General features: G+C 38.7%; 1 long non-coding RNA gene and 1 pseudogene across 1 annotated transcript in view; both read right to left on the bottom strand.

Annotated features, from left to right (window-relative positions):
- Positions 1-25782, bottom strand: part of LOC134760327 (uncharacterized) — an 85083-nt gene that overhangs the window by 26104 nt on the left and 33197 nt on the right. The gene's annotated exons all lie outside the window — the stretch shown is intronic.
- Positions 21567-24390, bottom strand: LOC100456214 (axin interactor, dorsalization-associated protein-like; annotated as a pseudogene).

The raw sequence follows: 25782 nt of genomic DNA, 5'->3' as shown, positions 1-25782 counted from the left end.
GGGGTGGTTCCAAGATGGCCAAACAGGAGCAGCTCCATTCTACAGCTCCCAGCATGAGTGACACAGAACACGGGTGATTTCTGCATTTCCAACTGAGGTACTGGGTTCATCTCACTGGGGCTTGTCAGACAGTGGGTGCAGGACAGTGGGTGCAGCGCACTGAGCGTGAGCTGAAGCAGGGCGAGGCATCGCCTCACCCAGGAAATGCAAATGGTCAGGGAATTCCCTTTCCTAGCCAAGCAAAGCCGTGACAGATGGCACCTGGAAAATCAGGTCACTCCCACCCTAATACTGCGCTTTTCCAGTGGTCTTAGCAAACAGCACACTAGGAGATTATATCCCGCGCCTGGCTCAGAGGGTCCCATGCCCACGGAGCCTCACTCATTGCTAGCACAGCAGTCTGAGATTGAACTGCAAGGTGACAGCAAGGCTGGGGGAGGAGCGCTCACCATTGCTGAGGCTTGAGTACGTAAACAAAGTGGCCAGGAAGCTCAAACTGGGTGGAGCCTACTGCAGCTCAAGAAGACCTGCCTGCCTCTGTAGACTCCACCTCTAGGGGCAGGGCACAGCTGAACAAAAGGCAGCAGAAACCTCTGCAGACTTAAATGTCCCTGTCTGACAGCTTTGAAGAGAGTAGTGGTTCTCCTAGCACAGAGTTTGAGATCTGAAAATGGACAGACTGCCTCCTCAAGTGGGTTTTCACAGAATTGGAAAAAACTACCTTCAAGTTCATATGGAACCAAAAAAGAGCCTGCATGGCCAAGTTAATCCTAAGCCAAAAGAACAAAGCTGGAGGCATCATGCTACCTGACTTCAAACTATACTACAAGGCTACAGTAACCAAAACAGCATGGTACTGGTACCAAAACAGAGATATAGACCAATGGAACAGAACAGAGCCCTCAGAAATAATAGCACACATCTACAACCATCTGGTCTTTGACAAACCTGACAAAAACGAGAAATGGGGAAAGGATTCCCTATTTAACAAATGGTGCTGGGAAAACTGACTAGCCATATGTAGAAAGCTGAAACTGGATCCCTTCCTTACACTTTATACAAAAATTAATTCAAGATGGATTAAAGACTTTAATGTTAGACCTAAAACCATAAAAACCCTAGAAGAAAATCTAGGCAATACCATTCAGGACATAGGCATGGGGAAGGACTTCATGTCTAAAACACCAAAAACAATGGCAACAAAAGCCAAAATTGACAAATGGGATCTAATTAAACTAAAGAGCTTCTGCAGAGCAAAAGAAACTACCATCAGAGTGAACAGACAACCTAGAGAATGGGAGAAGATTTTTGCAACCTACTCATCTGACAAAGGGCTAATATCAGAATCTACAAAGAACTCAAACAAATTTACAAGAAAAAAACAAACAACCCCATCAAAAAGTGGGCGAAGGACATGAACAGACACTTCTCAAAAGAAGACATTTATGCAGCCAACAGACACATGAAAAAATGCTCATCATCACTGGCCATCAGAGAAATGCAAATCAAAACCACAATGAGATACCATCTCACACCAGTTAGAATGGCGATCATTAAAAAGTCAGGAAACAACAGATGCTGGAGAGGATGTGGAGAAATAGGAACACTTTTACGCTGTTGGTGGGACTGTAAACTAGTTCAACCATTGTGGAAGACAGTGTGGTGATTCCTCAGGGATCTAGAACTAGAAATACCATTTGACCCAGTCATCCCATTACTGGGTATATACCCAAAGGACTATAAATCATGCTGCTATAAAGACACATGCAACATATGTTTATTGTGGTGCTATTCACAATAGCAAATACTTGGAACCAACCCAAATGTCCATCAATGATACCCTGGATTAAGAAAATGTGGCACATATACACCATGGAATACTATGCAGCCATAAAAAAATGATGAGTTCATGTCCTTTGTAGGGACATGGATGAAGCTGGAAACCATCATTCTCAGCAAACTATCGCAAGGACAAAAAACCAAACACCACATGTTCTCACTCATAGGTGGGAATTGAACAATGAGAACACATGGACACAAGAAGGGGAACATCACACACCGAGGCCTGTTGTGGGGTGAGGGGAGCGGGGAGGGATAGCATTAGGAGATATACCTAATGTAAATGACAAGTTAATGGGTGCAGCACACCAACATGGCACATGTATATGTATGTAACAAACCTGCACGTTGTGCACATGTACCCTAGAACTTAAAGTATAATAAAAAAAAATAAAAATAAAGAAATAGAGTTTAGCTTCCACTTAAAATGCATGATGTACATGTCTTTCATATTTTGTTTTATTTTAGAGATCTAAATTCTACATTAAGTAGAATATGCAGTTTTAGATTAAAAAGTAAGAAAACCTTAAAAAAAAAGAATAGATAATACAAGCATAATAAGTATAAATATTTGGAGCAACTATTTTTTGACAATGTACCACAGGCAACACAAGATTGTGTTCTCTAAGCAAAGAAAAAGAAACTAGTTGAGCCAATGATAGCCCAGCTTCCTGCCTTGAGATATTTTCCAGCAGGAACGCACGGACAGGGAGCTCAAGCAGAGTGAGCTGCCACCCCTTGAGCTGAGGAGAGAAAGGTCAGCTTCTCTTTGGGGTGGCTGAAGCAGCTGGGTATATGTGAAAACATACCAGAGTTGAGGCAACTGCAGGGGAAATATTAATAGTTCTAGAAATTGTCACAGGGATATCTAAATATCTGCTTTCCTTGCACTGGGTGAGGCCACTCCTGAAATGTCCCCACAAAGCTTAAAAGCAAACCTTTAGAAGTCTCTAAGAAATGTGACAAAATAAAATAGATTTGGGTCTAGCGATAAAAAAAATACTAATTCCTGGGATGAGCTCTTCTTTGATTAGTTATTTAGATACCTATTATTATCTTTGCATTGTTGATCTCTGACTTAATTACATTCTGTTGAAATAACACAGTGTGCATATATTTGATTTATTGAAATATGTTGAAATGTATCCTGTGGCTTACCATGTTATCAGTTTGGGCAACTGATTAATGTGTGCTTCAGAAGAATGTAGATTCTTTCATTAGACTTTGTTGAACTCATTTTGCTGGTATATCAAGCTTAATTGTGTTGCTCAAGTTACAGATACCCTTAGTAATTTTTTTGTCTGATGATTGATTATCAATTACTGAAAAAAGATATCCTAAAATCTCCCCTTATGATTTTTGGGAGTGTTGATTTGTTCTCAAATTTTATCAACTTTAGTTTTACATAGTTTGTATCTACTTTATTTGGTATGTACATGTTTTTAATTAGCATAAACCTCTATTGAATTTTTCTATTTTTGATTTATAATATATCCATGTATTCTTTAAATAATGCTTTTTGCCTTAAAATATATATCTTGGATGATTTTCTAGTAGCATCACATCTTGCATCATTTTTTCATCCTCCCGCTTTCAGTCTCTCTGTTTTCTTATGTTCTGTGTGATTGTTGAACACAGCATATAGCTGGCTTTATTTATCATATTTATACTAAAGTTAATTTATTCATAATTATTTTAATGGCAAATAATTTGGATTTATTTTTATCATTTTGCAATTTTTATTTACACTACTTTTTCTCCACTTCTCTTTTCTACTCTCTTCTTTTTTGGAATTGAGAGTTGATCATGATTGTGGTTATGGTTTCACAGGTGTATCTGTACATCAGACTTACCAAATTATAAGCTCTAAATAGGTGCAGGCTATCTGTATAGCCATTACACCTCAATAAAGTTGTTCTTAAAGAAAATGGATTTAAACAATTCTATTGTTTTCCTTTGGGTAAAGTTCATACTGTCTTAGATTTTTAGAATTTTAGTTATACCTTGATTTTTATTTTTTATTTTTTTTTTTGAGATGAAGTCTCGCTCTTGTCCCCCAGGCTAGAGTGTGATGGCACCATCTTGGCTCACTGCAGCCTCCGCCTCCCGGGGTCAAGTGATTCTCCTGCCTCAGCCTCCCGAGTAGCTGGGATTACAGGCACCTGCCACTACACCCAGCTAATTTTTTGTATTTTTAGTAAAGATGGGGTTTCACCATGTTGTCCAGGCTGGTCTCGAACTCCTGACCTCAGGTGATCTGCCCACCTCGGCCTCCTAAAGTGCTGGAATTACAGGTGTGAGCCACTACACCCAGCCTATACCTTGATTTTTTTCCTCCTCAAATTAGTCATAATTTGACTATGGTAACATTATTTTTTGTAATCAGTGCTTCTTGAGTTTTACTCACATGTTTATAAATTTCCTTGTTCAATTTGCTTTTTTTATGAGTCTGATATGTTTCTCTCTGAACTAAGAACCTGTGAAGTTCTTTCAGTGTAAATCTGTTGGCTCACATCATACTAGTCAAAACATGCCTTTTTTTCCACCACTATTCCTAAATGGTGTTAAAGTCATATTTGATTAAGACTTGTTTTGTGGAAATCCTGTGCTGCAACGATTCTGTGTACATATTCAAAAAGGATTGCGTTTGCTTCCACCACCTCACCCAGAGAGTCACTGTTCCAGGCACATTTTTAAGTAAACTTTTACTAAAGTGTGTCATATATAAAGAGTACACAGTGCTCAGCATCACTAACCATCAGACAAATGCAAATTTAAACACCACAATGGAATACCATCTCACACAAATCAGCATGTCTACTACGAAAAAGTTAAAACAGAACAGATGTTGGCATGGATGCAGAGAAAAGGGAATGCTTATACACTGTTGGTGGGAATGTAAATTAGTACGACATCTATGGAAAACAGTTTGGACATTTCTCAAAGAACTAAAAATAGAACTACCATTCAACCCAATAATATTATTACTGGGTATCTACCCAAAGGAAAAGAAATCACTATATAAAAAGATACTTGCACTCATACGTTTATTGTAGCACTATTCACAATAGCAGTCATGGAACCAAACTAATTATCCATCAGCAGGTAACTGGATAAAGAAAATGTAATATATATACTCCATGGAATGCTATGCAGACATAAAAAAGAATGAAATCACATCCTCTGCAGCAACATAGATGGAGCTGGAGACCGTTATCCTAAGTGAACTAACTTTGAAACATAAATTCAAATATTGCACATTCTCACTTATAAGTGGGAGCTATATAATGGGTACACAAGGACATAAAGATGAAAATAATGGACACTGGGGACCCCAAATGGAGGAAGACGGGAAGATGGCAAAGGTTGAAAAAATACCTATTGAATACAATGTTCACTGTTTGAGTAATAAGTACAGTAGATGCCCAATCCTTACCAATATGCAATATACCCACATAACAAACATGCACGTGTCTCTGGAATGTAAAATAAAAGTAAAATTTTAAAAAGAGTACACAGTTCCTAAGGATTCAGCTTGAAGATTTATGGGATATTTATCACATTTGTGTAATCATGATACAGAAAAATAAATAAAATGGCATCATACCATAGAAGTCCCCTTATATCCCACCCAATCCCTTCTCCCTAAAAGTGGCTTTCTTATTATTATGACGTATGTTCCTTTGATGCCCAGTTTGTTGAGGGTTTTTATCATGAAGAAATGCTAGATTTTATTGAAAGCTTTTTCTGCCTGTATTGTGATATGATCAAATGGCTATTGTTTTTAATTGTTTATGTGGTGAATCTCATTTATTAATTTGTGTATGTTCAATCAACTTTGCATCCCCAGAATAAAGCCCACTTTGTTGTAGTGAGCTAACTTTTTTATGTGCTGCTGTATTTGGTTTGCAAGTGTTTTGTTGAGAATTTTTGTGTCTATGCTCATTGGAGACATTGAATTGTAGTTTTCTTTTTTTGTTGTGCCTTTGCCAGGTTTTGGTATCAGAGTGATGCTGGCTTTATAGAATAATTTAAGGAGCAGTCTCTCCTCCTTAATTTCTTTGAATGGCTTCAGTAGGATTCACACCAGCTCTTCTTTGTACATCTGACAGAATTTGGCTGTGAATCCATCTGGTTCAAGGCTCTTTTTGGTTGTTAGATTTCTTTTATGACTGACTCAATTTTGGAAGTTGGTATTGATATGTACAGAGTTTTGAATTTTTTCTGATTCAGTCTTGAAAGATTGTGTGTTTCCAGTAATGCATCCATTTCCTCTAGTTTCCTAGTTTGTGTGCATAGAGGTTTTCATAACAGTCTCTGAAGATTATTGATATTTCTGTGGGGTACATTGTAATGTCACCTTAGTCATTTCTAATTTTGCTTATTTGGATCTTTTTCCATTTTTTTCTTTCTTAATATAGCTAATGGTCTATCAATCTTGTTTATCCTTTCAAAAAACTGATTTTTGGTGTTAAACTTCTGTATACATTTTCAGGTCTCAGTTTCATTCAGTTATGCTTTGATTTTAGTTATTTTTTTCTACTACTTTGGAGCTAGTTCGTTGTGTTTCTAGTTCTAGGTACAATATTAGTTTGTTAATTTGAGACCTTTCCAACTTCTTGATATAGCTGTTTAGCACTATAAACATTCTTCTTAACATTGCTTTTGCTGCATCCCAGAGATTTTGGTATATGATATCTGTCTTCATTTATTTCAAATAATTTTCTAATATCTGCCTTAATTTCATTGTTTACCCGGAAGTCATTCAGGAGCAAATTGTTTAATTTCCATGTAATTGTGTGGTTTCGAGAGATCTTCTTGGCATTTTTTTGTATTTTTATTTCACTGTGGACCAAAAGTTTGGTTAGTATGATTTTGATTATTTGATTATTTTTACTTTACTGAGACTTATTTTGTGGCCAAGAATACGGTTGATCTTGGAGTATGTTTTGTGTACAAATGAGAAGCATGTATATCCTGTGGCTGATAGCTGGAGTGTTCTGTAGATGTGTATTGGGTCTAATTGGCCAAGTGTCAAATTTAAGCACAGAATTTCTTGGTAAGTTTTCTGTCTCTATGATTCTGTCTAACACTGTCAGTGGGGTTTTGATGTCTCCCACTATTATTGTGTAGGTATCTAAGTCTTTTCATAGGTATAGAAGTGCTTATTTTATGAATCTGGGTACTGCAATGTTGAGTCCATATATATTTACGATAGTTAAGTCATCTTGTTGAATTGAACATTTATCTATCATCATGCAGTGTCCTTCCTTGTCTTTTTTTTTTTTTTACTGTTGTTAATTTAAAGTTTGTTTTTTCTAATGTAAGAATAGTTACCCCTGCTCTTTTATGCTTTCTATTTGTGTGATAGATATTTCTCCAGCCATTTACTTTGAACCTATGGGTGCTGGTGTGTGTTAGATGAATCCACTGAAGTCAGCAGATGGATGAATCTTGTTTTTAAATTCAACATGCCATTCTGTGCCTTTTAAGTGGAGCATTAAGACCATTTACTTAACATTGATATGTGAGGTTTTGCTCCCATTGTGAAGTTGTTAGCTAGTTGTTTTGCAGTTTCTATTGGGTAGTTGCTTAAAAGGGTCTGTCAGCTATGCACTAGGTGTGTTTTATAGTAGCAGGTATTGTTCTTCCATTTCCATGTTTAGAACTCTCTAAAGGATATCTTGTAATGTTGGTCTAGTGGTGATGAGTTCCCTTAGCAATTGTTTGTCTGAAAAAGATTTTATTTCTCCTTCACTTATGCAGTGTACTGTGACAGGATATAAAATTCATAGTTGGAGTTCTTTTCTTTCAAAATGCTAAAAATATACCCCCAGTCTCTTCTGGCTTGTAGAATTGCTGCAGAAAAATCCACTGTTAGTCTGATGGTGTTTTCTTTGTATGTGATCTGCCCTCTTTCTCTAGCTGCCTTTATGATTTTTTCTTTAGTGTTGACTTTAGACAATCTGGTAACTATATGCCTTGGTGATATTTGTTTTGTATAGTAACCAGCATGTCTTATCTGGATTTCTTGTATCTGGATATCTACTCATCTAGCAAGGTAAGAAAGATTTTCTTGAATTATTCCCTCAAATATGTTTTCCAGGCCATTTACTTTTTCTTCTTCTCTCTCAGGAATGCCAATAATTCATAGGTTGGTCACCTTACATAATCCAATATTTATCAAAGACTTTGTTCATTTTAAAAATTCAGTTTATTTTTGTCTGACTGGGTTAGTTCAAAACATCATTCTTAAAACTCTGAAATTCTTTCTGCTTGGTCTGTTCTATTGATAAAGTTTTCAATTGCATTTCAAAATTCTTAAGTGAGCTTTTCGGCTTCAGTAACTCTGATTGATTTTTTAAGAGATTTATATCTCCTCACTTCCTGGATTGCTTTAGAAGTTTATTTGTGCTGATTTTCAACCTTATCTTGAATCTTGTTGAGCTCCCTTGCAATCCATGTTTTGAATTCTTTATCTGTCATTTCCATGTTTCCATATTGGTTAGGGATCACTACTGGAGATCTAGAGTGATATTTTGGTGGTGTCACAACATTCAGATTCTTTATGATGGAAGAATCCTTACACTGGTTTCTTCTCATCTAGGAAAGATTGTGTTGGGTAGAGTCTTTTGGGTTTTCTTCTGTAGTCCTATGCACTTCTGTTGGCAGGCTTTGTATTAGGCTGTGCATTTCAACCTACAGGCCAGTAGATGGCATTTGCAGGTAAGAGTCAGCAGCTGCACAAGGAGGTGGGTATGGACATGATCTCTGTTTACTGTAAGGTGCTTTGTGTTGACAAACCCACATGCAACATCATACTGAACAGGCAAAAGCTGGAAGCATTCTACATAAGTACTGGAACACGACTAGGATGCCCATTCTCACAACTCCTATTCAACACAGTACTGAAAGTTCTAGCCAGAGCAATTAGCCAAGAAAAAGAAATACAAGGCACTTAAAGAGGAAAAGAAGTCAAATTATGTCTTTGCTGATGACATGATTCTATACCTAGAAAATACTAAAGATTCTGCCAAAATGTTCCTAGAGCTGATGAACAACTTCAGTAGAATTTCAGGGTGCAAAATCTTACACACATTTTATTATTTCTAAGTATTTGTTGTACTTTGTGGTTACGGTAAATGGAATTTTTTTAATTCGGCTATTGTTTTTCGCTAGTATATAAAGATAAAATTGACTTTTTATATTGACCTTACTAAATTCACTTTTTAAAAAATAATTTAGCTTCTTCTGGATTGTTTTAAGAATATGAATAGGCTGTTTGTAAAAAAAGAGATAACCTACTTTATATTTAATATTATTTCTCATATATTTGGTTTTAAATTTAGCATCTTATTATTTGTTTTGTATTTGTGCTGCCTGTTCTATTTTGTCTATTTTCTTACCAGAAAATATTTTCTGTTATATTAATTGTGCATTTTATATTATTTCATTCTCCCCTCTATTTGCATATTAATTATATGCATCCTTTTACCTGATCTGACTGGTTCCCCTAGCAATTAAAAGACACATATCTGGGCTTATTAGTGTCCATAGTAGTTCTACCCTTTAGGAATGGTCTCACTTTGAGCTGTGGATAGGTTATAAATTGGGAACAGGAGAGAAGGGTCATACACTGTAATAAGACCACACATCCACATCTGTGACTGCCTTGCCACCTATACACTGCTGATACTATTCACAGTTATATCCAGGCTACTGCCTCAGAAAGCACAAAAGAAAGTCATGAGAATTCCAACAGAGGGGACAACTAAACATTTCACAACGGAAAAAAAAAGGCAAAATTTCAAGACTAAAGATCAGAGTGTCTGAAAGTTTTTCTCAATGTTAACCTCATTAAAGTGGTTTAGAAAAGATAAAGGTGTACATAAACAAATATAAGTTTCCAGAAAGAAATGATTCAGTTTTGCAATTGCGTGGATGGAGAATGAGATTCAGAGAACAAAAGAAAAACCAGTGACCTGGAAGATACCCTAACTATCACTTCCCTGGAATCATCAGTGTGAAGAATGAGACTATACTGGGCTATAGTAAATTATAAGAGAGAATTAGAAGACTTAGAAGACAGAGGACCAAAATACACAGCCCTGATGACAAGCTCCTTCTACCCCAAGGACTCTAGACCTTGGTCTAAGCTGCACTGTCCAATAAGGTAACCACTGGGCCTCATATGGCTATTTAAATTTAATTTAAACTTATAGGCCAGGTGCGGTGGTTCACGCCTGTAATCTCAGCACTTTGGGAGGCCAAGGAGGGCAGATCATTTGAGGTGAGGAGTTTGAGACCAGCCTGGCCAACATGGTGAAACCTCATCTCTACTAAAAATACAAAAATTAGCTGGGCATGGTGGTGGGTGCCTGTAGTCCCAGCTACTTTGGAGGTTGAGGAAAGAGAATTGCTTGAAGCCAGGAGCATCTATGCAGCATTCTATTGGACAATACTGGCCTCGTGGGGATCATCTCCCTGCAGATTCTGGAAAGAAGAAGTCAATAAGAAACTCTGTGCTTATTCTCTTGAGTGAAGTTTAGGGGAATGGAATTGAAGAGGTGAGGCAACGACTATGTTTATGTATGAGACGATGACTGCCTTAGGTAGAATTAGACGATAAGGGATGAAAACACAGGAAAAATGGAGACCTTGACATCTGAATGTCTCCATGAGGGATGATAAAGGCATGAATGAGGAAACAGTATATATAAAAATATATACATATATTTATATACACATATGTATTTATCACAGAAAAAATGCACAGTGCATTCTAATAATGTCCTCCCTCCTTTACAATTCATCCATTTGGGAGCCTCTATCAGAGAGAATTGTATGAGCAAGTTTATATGTAAAGAATATATAAACTCAAAGAAATATATTTTTCATAAAGAATGAGTGGTTGTGATTGATACTTTCTAAGAGGATCTTTCTGGATAAATTGAAATGACTTTGTTATTAACATTTATATTTATTTAAGAGGACAAGTTTTTGACTGATGATGCCATGCATGTGAGTCATCATTGTGCTACTTCAAAAAACCAAAACAAGAAATTAATTTATTGCTAAATTGTTAAGAACAAAAAGAATTTTCTATTGCACATTTTAGTTACGAGGATTTTTTTCTTCTTTTTTTTATTTGTCATGCACTCTTTCCTTCTTTTTCTATTTCTCATGCACCTCATGTTCAAGACAATACAATTGACCTAAAGGAAGCAGTTTATCAAGGGGATTATGGACTGAGTTGCCTCTAGGGTGTGTAAGGCCCTCAGCAAAATATCTGTTTTGGGATCCGTATCTATATGACTAATTTGAGTTGTCCAAAACAAGCCAAGATCATGCCGGTAGCCCAATTCAATTCAATCACGCAATTCCAGGAAATAAATACTGCCCAGCCCAGTGGGAGAGATATATTTGCCTGGAAGCCCTCCTAGAATTTAGGGTGGCCAATTACTCCATAGCAGGAAAGCTTAGAGCTCCTCAGGATAACAGGTCAATCTTATGCCTGAGATAGAACCTAAGAGACTCACAAGGGATGAGACTAGTACTAGCCTCTGCACCCACCACCTGCCCTGGTCCTGGGCCAGGCACAGGTAACCCCTCCTAAACAGCACTGCTGCCTCAGCAAGTCTCAAGCACCAGGTAGGAATTCAAGAGAGCTTCCAGGAAGGCACTCTAAATCACTGGGTTTCTGAGGGGCAGCACCATCACCGGCCCCAGGTAGAGGTTCCACTTGCCTGAGGGCAGTACTGCTTATCAGTAGAGTCGCTGTTATAAAACTGAGTTGAAATTGAGTGGCCTTTTTAATAAAAAAGGAAATAACAAGAGCAGCTAGGGCCTGGGGTTAAATGCAATAACAAGCATTAAATGCACTTAGTACTTGGCACTAATAGGGCTGAATTAAAATGATAGCTATTATAATTAAAATAAGGTATATTTTACAGGAACTCTTATCTGAAGGTCTGTACAGGTTCTTAAAATATTCAATTAAAGAGATTGTAGTTAATCAACAAAACCTTATTCTGAGAAAATAATGGGCATTCTCTGATCATAAGAGAGTGGTGAATTCAATGTCTTCATTCATTTATTACACTTTGCACTGTACTGCAGGCCTCTACTCCCTGTGTTTCTACTGTAAATCAAAAATAAAATCTTAAGCCCCCCAAATGACTGAACAGACCCACTTTTGGCCAAGGGGACCCTAGAGAAACCTGAATAATTGAATTCCTGGAGATCATGAGAAAGGAGGTCAGACGCACCTTGTTATATCACCTTTCTTTTGGAATTTAGGAACCCACCAGCATTAAGGTTAAAATAGAGATCATAAGACTGACAAAACAGACTGTGGTGATAAGACACCAAATTATAAACAAGAGCTAGGGCTATGTAAGGCAAGGGTTAGGTCACACCATACAAACCATGAAGTCTCATTAAACATGGTTTTTTTTTTGTTTTGTTTTTTGTTTTTTTTATTAAACCAGTATGATGTGACTTACTTTCCAACCTGATTCTGGTATAGCATCATATGATAGATAGCAGACCTTAAGATAAATCAAGATATTTTACCCCAAAATATATTTCTTTGTCTAATTTTGAAATGGCTGCCACAGGACCAGCAGACTGAAATGGCCCTGCACAGCCATTTCTTGTGGGGAAAATTCGCATCTGTCTCTGAGAATCTCCATTAATGCAGTCAGACCTTCTCTTTCTAGGCCTTTCTCGGTCTAACAGAGGTTAACTGAGAGTCTGACACCTTCAAAATTCTGTAAAGAGACATTTACCATCTAGTCTGTCTTAAGCCTACTACCTATGAGGTTTCATCTACATAACAAGGGACTTGGCCCCCACAACCCCTTTATCTCAACTTCAGCTTTACCTTCTCTTGACTTCAAGTCTTTAGACAATACCTTAATTCTCTCAACCAATTGTCAGTTCAATAATCCCTAAAATCCACCTATGATTTGCAAGGCACTGCTTTGAGATTTCCCACTTTTTCAGGCTGAACCAATGTATACCTGCTATGTATTGATTTGTATATTTGCCTGTAACTCCTGTCTTCCTAAAATGTATACAACTAAACTGAAAACTGACTGCCTCAGGACCACTTACTCCAAGCTTCTTGGGTTTGTGTTTTTCTCTGGGCCACAGTCACTCATCTTGGCTCAGAATAAACCTCTTCAAACTATTTTACATAATTTGTTTTTTACATTAACACTACCTTTCTGAATTCTGTTCACGTTTCAAGACCCAATCAGACTCTGCTTCTTGGAGAGTTCCTCCTTTCACAGGTATTGCCTCTTTTAAACTCATAGTAAGATATATATGGGAGCATTAGCTGGGTGTGGTGGCTCACACCTGTAATCTCAGCAATCTGGGAGGCCAAGGAGGGTGGACAACTCGAGATCAGGAGTTCCAGACCAGCCTGGCCAACATGGTGAAACCCCATCTTTATTAAAAATAAACATTAACAAGGCATGGTGGCATATGCCTGTAATCCCAGCTACTCGGGAGGTTGAGGTGGGAGGATTGCTTGAACCCAGGAGGCAGAGGTTGCAGTAAGCCAAGATCATGCCACTGCTCTCCAGACTGGGCAACAGAGTGAGATTCCATCTCAAAAAAAAAAAAAAAAAGACATATGCAGGAGAATCTAGGAGCAGGAGTATCCATACACTCCTCAACTCCAATCTAAAGAAGAGAATTCAAAATGTATTTATGAGTATACATTAACCACTATCTGTATTTCTCCCACACAGTGAAATGATTATTATAGTCAAACAAATTAACATTTGCATCACCTCACATAGTTAACATTTTTGTGTATTTGGTAAAAGCACTTAAACTTTATTCTCTTAGCAAATGTTTCATATACAACACAGTATTGTTATTAACTGTAGTCTTCATACTATACATTAGGTCTGTTGATTTGAAAAGAGTCAAACTCTGTAAAATATTTTTAAAGATTTATTCTGAGCCAAATATGAGTGACAATGGCCTGTGACACAGCCCTCAGGAGGTCCTAAGAACATGTGCCCAAGGTGGTCGGGCTACAGCTTGTTTTTATATATTTTAGGGAGGCACGAGACATCAATCAAATACATTTAAGAAATACATTGATTTGGTTCAGAAAGGCAGGACAAAAAGTGGGGGCTTCCAGGCTATAGGTAAATTTGAACATTTTCCAGTTGAAAATTGGTTGAGTTTATCTCAAGACCTGGGATTAATAGAAAGGAATGTTCAGGTCAAGATAAAGGATTATGGAGATCAAGTTTTATTGTGCAGAGGAAGCTCTCAGCAGACTTCAGAGAGAGATCAGGTTGTAAGATGGGTTTTATTAGACCTAAAAGGGTGTCTGGCTCTTAGTTGATTATCCCCTGAATCTGGAAAAAAATGGAGGAAAATAAAGGGGAAATGGGATTCTCTATAGGATGTGGATTTTTCCCACAAGAGACTTTGCAGGGCAATTTCAAGGTATGGCAAGGAAACATATTTTGGGGTAAAATATTTTGATTTTCTTCCTTGTTATGCCAGAGTCAGATTGGAAAGTAGTCGTAGTATACAGGGTTAAATAAAACCCATCTGATGAGAATTTATGGCTTGTAGGGCATGACTCCCTAAACCCCCTAGGTAGGAAATTTGGCAAGATAAAAAATTCAGAGCTTAGTCCTCAGTCCCCGCTCTTGGCCAAAAAGCATTCCATAGAATGCATGTGCAGGCCAACAAACAGCAGCATGTCCCATGGCGCTAGGAAGGCTCATTACCAGAGTTGTCTGATTTGGCCATCTGGCAGGGGCCCACGGTGCTAGGAAGGCTTGTTCCTAGAGTCATCTGATTTCGTGGTAATATAGTTTTAAATATTAGCGATTTGGATAATCGGGGAGGACATGGTTTGGCCTGATGTAATAGCCAATTGTTTAAGGGGTGAGATGGAGTCAGGCCTAGAGTTTAGTCTAAAAAGAATCCTAGATCATATCTATTTTGCAAGCTGTCATAATCTGGGTCTTTAATTGTGCCTTCTTCCCTTTGCTGTATCTGGCATAACATTTACAAGAGATACATAATGCTAATACAGTGACAAATACCATAGAGATAGCAAAGATTAGGTGTCCAAGAAGGTTATAGGTAGAGTCAGAGGGCAGTTAAACAGTCCAATCAGCCAGGAGAAACCCTGCATGCATTATCATATTCTTTGATCCAACTCACAATGTGTTTATCCTCCTTCTTAAGGGTTATTTGAGTCTCATGATAAATCTTATTTAAAAATTGTAGGGCCAACACTAAATTAGAATTTATTAAACGTAATTTCTCTTCTGGCCAATTTCTCTCCATAGGTATAGCATCCTGAGGAGGGTAAAAATTAAATGCAAGAAACACCTGGTCCTCGATGTCTGAATTGTTATAGACGTGTTAACAGTAGATAAATCTATTTTTCCCACCACTTTTGTATTGCACCATATATTGGTATTTGGGAGAGAAAAGGTTTTGTCACATGAGAAGTTACATAATTCTGCAGTGTTATTTTTCCTTGGCAGGACTCCCTATGGCTGAGGGCCTTTAATGTCAAATGACTTATAGCCCATTAATTGTTCTAGGTCATATAGGAATGGATATAGACAGGCATTCATAACTTCTTAAAATTATTATTTTAAGTAAAAAAAGACAACAAAACCAAAAGACAAAAGTTACAAGACTGACTTATTTTTAACTTATGTGTTGAGCTACTGTAAGCTTGGTTTCTGTTACACACTTACAGCAATTAGCTGTTAATTGGCAATTAAAACATAAGCATTGTTCTGAAAGGTAACTAAAAATACATGGATGATAGAGATAGATAGATAGGTAGATAGATAGATGGTAGATAGAAAGGTAGGTAGATAGATAGATTTATCTTCACAACTTAAAATTGGGAGTATTATACCCAGGAGGCTTTGTTACAAGGTATTTTATCCTGTTAGTAAATATTTTCTTTTAATTCTATACCAAGCAGAAAATTTTTACGGTTGGGGTGGATGCAAAAGTGACACATAATAGTGTAGAAGGCAACTAATCTTGTTTTACCAGCTGTTTGAGCATTTATTGTATACCCTTCTTGATTCAGAGGGTTTGATCTTGACCTAATTTTATCCCTTGAAACCAGCACTTAAAATCTTTTGCGCCCACCTCTTCCATGATAGCCCCTGGGCCTAGAGGGAGGCAGCTTGTATAGTTTTGGCAGCAGAGCTTGGGAGTGAAACAGACTCAGGCCCAGTAGGATGTCAAATGAGGGAGATTCACATCTCTGGACTTCAGAATACCATGATTTTGGTTTCCCTGGAATTAAAACAAGGAGAGAGAAATAACATTTATAGTTTGACAGTTATAAGAGTAATTTGTGTGTTAGAACAGTAAAAGGAACCTATTCCATTAGGGTACTAACTAAAAACATGAAGAAAAAATTGTAATCTGGTACCTTCAGAGGATTATTGTAGCCAAGAAATAATGATTTAATCTGTACTTAAAAGGTTAGGGCTGAAATCTAGTATTACGTGTCACGCTTTCAACTATTATTGAACTTGTGCAGACAACTATACTGTTCTAAAATTACAATCTGAATTCTGGAGAACCCAGAAAGGTAAATTTGCTTACAAAAACATACTTTACCCAAATAACTTAAAAGAAAAAGATTTTCCTGACCTTCCTTTAAACAGAGCAGCAGCTTTTAAGACAAGGTGTTTTATCTTGGAAATTTTATTTACAAACAAGCAGCTCATTGAGAGCTGTTAGGCACTATAGAATTTAGCAGCTTCTTACAATTAGTCCTAGGAAAAAGGCTCTCTGCTTATTAGGTAGCAAGATTCTATGTAAACCATTTTTATTTTAGCATGGAACTTTTTGGAAAATATTAATTCTATTAGTATAGGAGTAGCATCAGTTAAAGCAAGGCAGTAAATGCCCCATCAAGTAGAACTTCTCTAGCTCAGTCGTTGTTATTGAAAAGTACTCACAATTTTTGCCATCAGCCCCTATAAATGCTCCACACAAAAGGTTATGCAGTGGAAGATTTACATGAGCAGATTGACATGTCTTCAGTTTTATAGTACTAGAAAGGGGAAAACATCCCACAGTTAGATATAGTACCCATTTTCAAAAGACATTTAGGTAAAAGGGGTTACAACTACCTTTCATAAAGCTTATTTAAACATCTTACATTTTATAATTCTATTAACCTGTATGTTTTTATATTCTGGTCCCAGGAAGCATTTTTTTTTAGCCCCCAGGCCATTTTACCATTTCTGGTGAAAAGGGTTTGGGTCCCCCGCAGGGAATTGCATCTGTGAGACCTATGAGGGACAACAGATTTGATAAGGCTTCTTAAACAGACCTATGATTCTGTGGGAGGGACAGCCATGTAAAAGGGGCTCCCTTAACCCCCAAATTTACCAAGACCCAGGTAATAGACATTATTTGGTGGGAGGATATCCCAGTTATCATAAGGCTAGTCCAACATGGCTTACGTATGAAACATATTAACTGCTTCATCTTGGATACTTCACTTGGTATTTTATAGGAGAGCTGGGCAGTCCCCTTCTCAGGGAAAACAGATCTTATAATGGCATTACCTGGCCCACAAGGCCGATTGCTTTCTCAGGAATAACCCCCTGTGCATTTGGCAGCATATACTCAGAGATTGTTCAGTAATGAGCTGTGCAACCTGCATTAATTCAAACAAGCTCTTACATTCTGTAGCATTTAAGGTTAAGAATTTTGTCCTTAAAGTGGTTATTTTAAAGAAGCTGAATGATACCAATCTACAAAATTGAACGATTCATTTACATTACATCCTTTAAGAAGTCCTTCTTACTAACCTTATTACAACTTATATAGTTCATTCACAGCATGTTTAGACTGTTTTGTCTTAAATATCCCTCTTTCTTGAACAAACTCATTATTTTTATCTTAGGACAAAAATTTACCACACAAGGTTCTTTCTTATATAAAATTATTTTTCTTTTTTACCAGAAATACTACTTCACAACTTTAACTTTCTTGACATCTCTTATTTCCTGATTTCTTTACCTTATTTCATATATAACCCTTAAATAAGCTTTGAATTAGACAAAGATACTTTACCTTTAATAAGAACATTTTTTTAAAAATGTTTTTTATAATTCTTAAATTGGAAATTGCCCAGATGCTTAATATCGATTAATAACCTTAGATCCTAAATTATGACAAGCTTGTTTGCAAGCATTTATTCCATTACATTTACCTGATTAATTTAATGAAATAGTGAAGTTCTTGCATAGGAACTTTTTTTTTTTTTTTTTTTTGAGACAGAGTTTTGCTCTTGTTGCCCAAGCTGGAGTGCAATGGCGCAATCTTGGCTCACCGCAACCTCTGCCTCCCGGGTTCAAGCAATTCTGCTGTCTCAGCCTTGCGAGTAGCTGAGATTACAGGTGCATGCCACCATGCCTGGCTAATTTTTTATTTTTAGTACAGGCGGGATTTCAACATATTGGTCAGGCTGGTCTCGAACTCCTGACCTCAGGTGATTCACCCACCTTGGCCTCTCAAAATGCTGGGATTACAGGTGTAAGCCACCATGCCCGGCCCTTGCATAGGAACTTTTAAAAGAAAATCTCTTCATTTCTAGTAAGTAGGATGTCAGAAGTAAACTGGTAGATCTAAAAAAACTGCCAGTGGCCCGACAGTTATCATTTCATTTCCCAGGTCATTATCACAAATATCCTGCAAATTAGACTTTCTAATGCCTCTCTGAGGTAGAAAATCCAACTGTCTTTATTTAGTCAAGATAGAAGCAGCAAAAATTGATCTTTGCTTAAATATATTATAACAAATCCTGTTCCTTTACACATTATGGAGTCTGCTTTATAGAAACCTCTACCGGAAATGTAAATGTCCCTAGTCATACATAATTTCATTCTTTCAATCTTTTTCTAAGGTAAAAATGAATACAACTGTAAGTCACAGTGACATTCATTAAAAAAAATCTCCCGCTCATTGCTATAAAAAATCATCCCTGAGTAGCTTCTACCTTGAAAACTAACATAGGTTCAAATAGTTTACTTTAAAAGGTCTAGCAATAGTGGTGGTAACATTTTAAAACTTATCTTTTGTTATTAACAGAAGTTGTTTTTATTTTCTAATTGTACCTTTGATCTGACATTTCCTCTGCACCCATTTCGAGAACTTCTAAACAAAAAAAGAAATCTATGAGCTGACCCCAAGGAGACTGCTGACCAAATCTGCCTGTCACCAGTGACAGTTACACGTCACTTGGATTTTACAAAAGCAACAAAAAGTAATTTGTTAACATTTCTGGGTTAGGGTTAATTTATGAAAACATTAACCACTTCTTACAATTTCATTTTCCCTCAAGCTTTTTTTTTTTTTTTTGAGACTCTTCTCGCTCTGAGTAGCTGCAATTACAGGAGCCCACCACCATGTCCGGCTAATTTTGTATTTTTAGTAGAGATGGGGTTTCACCATGTTGGCCAGGCTGGTCTCAAACTCCTGACCTCATGTGATCTGCCCACCTCGGCCTCCCAAAGTGCTGGGATTACAGGCATGAGCCACCATGCCCAGCCCATTTTTCCTCGAGCTTTTGATTCCAAAATCTCTGTGAAAACTGCTTGGGCAAAGTGTGCTGTCAATAAAGTCTGCTTTTCTTGTGTTGGTCCCCTCTTTCTGATTCTGTTTCTCTCACTTAGTTGTGCCTCCTGGCCTCTCCTGCTCATCACCCCCAAACTCTTTTTGTTCTCACATTCTGACTGGGCCTCACAACGTTTTCAAAATCTTTGATTGCAGTCTTCTTTCATATTTAGTTGGAAATAATGAAGCAACTCTTTATTAATGACTTCAGACATCAGTTTGATAGGTGTCTCCTGAATCCCCTGATATCATAATGTGGCAGTTGATTTGAACTGGGGATTCCTCAAAACAGTTTGGCAATTCTGGTTTTCTCAATAAATAAACCACAGATGTCCTTGGACACCAACTGGCAAAGCAGGTCTTTGTACTGGGTCGTTTGTACTATTTGAGAAGTGAACAAACCTAGTTACTAAGGCTAGAATCTAAGCTAAATATTCAAACTAAAACTTGTAGAGTAACAACTTAAAGAATAAAACAGAATGGAATGTGGATGGAAATGGATTTCAAGTCAAAGGAAAGAAAAAAGGAAAAGGAGGAAAGACAAAACTATAAATCCAGACCAAAAAATAAAGTTAAAAATATAGGGCAGAATTGAAAGCGAATAGATCACAATCTAAATTTGTAAATTTGTAATCAATTGTAAATGTGTAAATGGACTCTCCCATTAAAAGGCACTCTGGGCAACAGATGCAGCTTTATGTGGTTCACATGTGTTATTGTTTGGCTGTGTCCCCACCCAAATCTCATCTTGAATTGTACTCCCATAATTCCCACGTTGTGGGAGGGGTCTGGTGGGAGATAATTTGAATCATGATGGCTGTTTCCCCCATACCATTCTCATGGTAGGGAATAAGTCTCACAAGATCTGATGGCTTTATCGGGGGTTTCCACTTTTGCGTCTTTCTCATTATATCTTGCTACTGCCATGTAAGTAGTGCCATGATTCTGAGGCCTCCCCAGCCATGTGAAACTGGTAAGTCCAATTAAACCTCTTTTTCTTCCCAGTCTTGGCTATGTCTTTATCAGCAGCATGAAAACGGATTAATACAGTAAATTGGTACCAGTAGAGTGGGGCATTGCTGAAAAGATACCTGAAAATGTGGAAGCAACTTTGGAACTGGGTATCAGGCAGAGGTTGGAACAGTTTAGAGGGCTCAGAAGAAGACAGGAAAATGTAGAAAAGTTGGAACCTCCTAGAGACTTGTTGAATGACTTTGATAAAAACGCTGATAGTGATATAAACAATAAGGTCCAGGCTGAGGTGGTCTCAGATGGAGATGAGGAACTTGTTGGGAACTGGAGCAAAGGTGACTCTTGTTATGTTTTAGCAAAGAGACTGGTGGCATTTTGCCCTGCCCTAGAGATTTGTGGAACATTGAACTTGAGAGAGATAATATAGGGCATCTGGTGGAAGAAATTTCTAAGCAACAAACTATTCAAAAGGTGACTTGGGTGCGGTTAAAAGCATTCCATTTTAAAAGAGAAACAGAGCTTAAAAGTTCAGAAAATTCACAGCCTGAACAACGCAGTAGAAAAGAAAAACCCATTTTTTAAGAAGAAATTCTAGCTGGCTGCAGAAATTCACATAAGTAACAAAGAGCCAAATGTTAATGCCAAAGACAATGGGGAAAATGTCTCTAGGGCATGTCACAGGTCTTCACGGCCACCCCTCCCATCACAGACCCAGAAGCCTAGGAAGAAAAAATGGTTTCATGGTCAGGATCCAGGGTCCCCATGCTGTGTGCAGCCTAGGGACTTGGTGCCCTGCATCCCAGCTGCTCTAGCCATTGTTAAAAGGGGCCAAGGTACAGCTCGGCCCATGGTTTCAAAGGGTTCAAGCCCCAACCCTTGGCAGTTTCCACGTGGTGTTGAACTTGAGGGTGCACAGAAGTCAAGAACTGAGGTTTGGGGACCTTCACCTAGATTTCAGAAGATTTATGGAAACTCTGGCCTACTGGCATGGGTACAGCATGCTTCCTACCTGCTGAGGGTGAATGTGATACACAGAGCTATGATGGTTTCTAATGAGTAGTAACATTCACAAAAGTTCCAAGTTATTCATGTCAGGATCATTCCTTGTGCAAAGTTTGATGTATTAATAAATGAAGATCAAATGGTTTCTTGGTCTGTAATTGCAATTTCATTTTTTAAAGTCAGTAGGTTTTTTGTACAGTTCTATTACAAGTGGCCAAGGTTTAATTTCATCCATCTCCATGAAGTGCTGATAAACATTTTTGTAGGCTTGTAGTCTTTGAATTTAAAGAAGAGAGCCTCACCTTTGGTTAATTTTTTAATATACTTCTGCAGCTCAATGTTCACATTAAAATGAACATATGTATCTTCTTTTCTTAAAGCCACAGAAGTATCTTGCACAGTACTTAAATCTATGTCATTCAGCTCCTTGATACTAACTGTAATATAGCATATTTCAGGCGAATTTTCTCAATTCTAGTAGTGAGTAACACCACTCCTGATTCTGAGAACAACTTTGGTAATAAAGTAGTGATATGTGCTGCTTAGCTTATTTCAGACCAATGTTCTCAGTTCTAGTAGTGAGTAACACCGCTCTTGGTTCTGATAACAACTTTAAAGTTGTGATGTGGTTTGGCTCTGTGTCCCCACTCAAATCTCATCTTGAATTGTACTCCCATAATTCCCACATGTTGTGGGAGGGACCCGGTGGGAGATAATTGAATCATGGGGGTGGTTTCTCCCATACTGTTCTCGTGATAGTGTATAAGTCTCACGAGATTTGATGATTTTATCAGGGGTTTCTGCTTTTGCATCTTCCTCATTCTCTCTTCGGCTGCTGCCATCTGTGTAAGACGGGACTTCCTCCTTCTTGCCTTCTGCCATGATTGTGAGGCTTCCTCAGCCACGTGGAACTGTAAGTCCAATTAAGCCTCTTTCTTTTGTAAATTGCCCAGTCTCTGGTACGTCTTTATCAGCAGTATGAAAACAGACTAATACAAGTAGTAGCGTACCAGGAACTCTAGCGGGAAAAGAATCGGGAGACCCTGCTCCAGCACCACCCTGTTCTTCATCTTCTTCAAATTCCAAATACTGTTTTTCTTAAAGTTCTTTTTAAGGGGACAGGCTGCGTGTCAAATGGAAATTCTTTATTATATGTAAAAATATTCTTTAGGATTAGTTCTAGTTGCTTCAGGTCCTCCAATTTCAGTTCTTCTTGAAACTGTGTGGAATGTAAAGCTGCACTTCACAGTTCCAAGCATGTTGCAACATTGCCTGTGGGTTTCTTTTGTTCTTCTGTGAATTCTCGTGTTGAGCTTGGGCCTCTTTTTGTAGAAGTCTTGCTAATATCAGATACTCATCTATCACTTCCACCAGCTAGCTCCAAAAGTCAAAGCTGGTGCCTCTCCTAAAACTGGCTCCCCAGTGCTGTAGTAGACTCTGGGTCACGAAGGTGACCACTCTTTACCCTGTCCCCTCTTGTTCCTACTCCAGCGGGCTTTCAGGCACCATCCTGGCTGGGCCTGACACCAGTATCGACAGGGCCAGGAGGAACCACTATAGCAAACTCTGCCACCTTCCAAGGAGCCACACAAGCTTATTTGCAACCACTCTTTTCTTTTTTTCCTCTCTCTGTTTCTTTCTTTTTAGTGTGATTGTGGTATTTATTTGCAGTATAGTAGGTTCATTTGTTTCACACTGCTTTCAGTTTTTGATTGTTCCTCCTTCCCATGCTTACTGATTAATCTTACATTTCTAATATGTAGGATAAATACTTTAAAAGCCAAAACTGTACAAAAGGAGGAAGGGCTTCAAGATGGCTGACTAGAGGCATCTGGTACTGCCACCTCCACACAGAAGAACCAACATAGTGAGTAGATATCACACTTTGAATAGATCATCTGAGAGAACACTGGAATTCAGCAGAGAAGTGACAAGAAACACTTAAAGCAAGAAAGAAGGAATTGAGGCAGCCTGCTGGGCTGGATCAGCTGGGAGCCTGGAGGGGCTCCTCAATGTAGGATAGAGTAAGTGTGCAATCCCAGCAGTCCACGTTCTCACCACAGGCTCCTGCAGTCCTAGCCACAGGGAAGCCCCTCCACCCAGAGACTAACAGGGCACTGCCTGGAGTCCGCAAGACGGCATTGCCCCAGAGCGGGCTCTCATGCTGGATACAACCCCATCCCTAATAGCACAGTGCATACAGAGAGTCCAGTTCCCACCAAAGGGCATCATGCCTGGGGGCTCAACAGTCCTGCCCCCACACATCCTCCACACATCAACATTCCCTGCCTGCAGCCCCTGCTGTGACTGGCTGGTGCTGTTGCAGCCAGGGCTGAAGCATGAGCCATTCCAAAGACCCCACTGACCCCGCTGCCCCCAGCAGTGAAGATGCTATGCATTTTCACATGTCCTGAAGACCAATTCCCCTACCCACAGGAGCCGCTACAATAGCCAGGGCCAAAGTGTGAGCTCCCCAGCTGCCTGCTTAGGGCTGCTGCCACTGAAAACAACCCCACTCCACGGGTAGCAGGGCTGCAGCACAGCTGCTGCTGCCCCCACCCCTGCATTTCACCTTGGTCCTAGGGATCACCCTGCCTCTGCCTATCAGAGCCCCTGCATGCACCACTGAGGGCCCTAAGGTCAGGTCTGCCTGGCCAGCTCAGCCCCTCCAGTGCCAGAACATGCTGTCCCATCTGGGGACCTAGGGGCCACTCAGTGCTCAGTTGAGTCCACCACTGGTATCACCTGTGCAGTCCTGTCAGGGGCCTGAGGTCAGGCCCACCCAACCTGCCACTGCCACCACAGCTGGCACCCACCGCCTATGATCTGGGAACTGGCTCTCAGCCCATCACAGCCAACACCAGCACCAGTGTGGACAGCGTTGGAGCCAGAGGTTTGTTCAGCCTCTGCTACTGCCATCACCCACACCACACCCACTGCCCAAGGCCTTGAGAACCTGCCCACTGCTGCCACTGCTGGCCCAGGAGCAGGACACTAGGAGGCCCAAGAACCAGCCCACCTGAACCAGCTAATGCCGGGGCCAGAGTGTGCTGCCCTGGGGTCCAAGGGCAGGCTCCCTCAATCTGCCACTGCAAACACAGGCCCCGGGACAGGACCACTTGATGTCCCTGTACCCAGCAAAACCACAGCCTATCTAATAACAGGAATTGGGGCCTGAAAAGACAGCAGTACTAAATTCTGAATTGGTCTTTTCAAATAGTTTGGTGTTTTGACTTTCCACAGAACAGGGAGACATTACGTATATTCACTAGCAGTGAAACAATAAGAAAAGTGACTAAACTCATAATAAAAGGCCCAAATGAAAGCTTTTCTATAAGAAAAAATTAGACTAGTGTTATTTCCAGTGTTATCCACATACCCTAAATGCAAACAAACTATCTTGAAATAGAAAGGATAAGAAGAGAATCAATGAAAAGGGCAAATGCTGAGCTTTGTTTTTCAGATATCTGAAAAGTTGTTGAGTTTTTCAATTTTACATACAAGTGTGTTGTAAAAATGTGCAGCCTGATTAGCAAGCAATAAAACTATCTTGCCAAGTGGTTTTAAAGGTCTAGCTCATTAGTAATTTAAGAAGAATCTGCATCAAGCTAGAAGACACTGCTTCTTCAAATAAATTACACACGATCTTATAAGTTTGGGTTTTATAGCTTTAATTGAATGTTTGCACCACTTATAATGTCACAGTGTTTAAGATTTAACTTAACAATTGCCATCTGAAACTTCTCACGTTATCCTGTAAGTCTTCTAACAAGGTTCAAGTGTGTGTGTGTGTGTGTGTGTGTGTGTCTGCATGTGCATTTTTTCTAGATTTTTATTTTAGCAAGTCACAACAGAACACTATTTTCTGGTTTTAACTTTGATGCAATGACATTAATTATTTATTCTGCAATTATGGAGCACTGGATACATACTAGACATCATATTTGTCACTGGTGTACCAAGATAAATAGGTCGCAATCTTGCACTCATAAAATTTACAAGGTAATGAGGGATACAGATAGGCTCCTAAGAATAAGTTTTCCTACATTGATCTAAGTAGCTATCAAATCCATTTTTATCAACTATCTTAGTTTTTAGAGTTAAATGGGTCCTCAAAACTCATTCTTTCATCTTTTAAAAAAAGGAAAACTAGGTTGAAGCAGATTATAATTTGCCCAAGTGTCCTTATTACCCCAGAACTGGAAATAAATATCCACCTTCAAGTCTAAAGCTTTTTCTGTTGATAAAATCTTAGGGGCACACTATTTATTATACGGAACCAAACATTAAATGGTTTTTGGTTAGCAGCAA

The sequence above is a fragment of the Pongo abelii genome, chromosome 17 (genome assembly GCF_028885655.2).
Source record: "Pongo abelii isolate AG06213 chromosome 17, NHGRI_mPonAbe1-v2.0_pri, whole genome shotgun sequence".
In the NCBI taxonomy this organism is placed as follows: domain Eukaryota; kingdom Metazoa; phylum Chordata; class Mammalia; order Primates; family Hominidae; genus Pongo; species Pongo abelii.
Note: the sequence above shows the minus strand (reverse complement) of the source record. Positions and strands in the feature narration are given on the sequence as shown.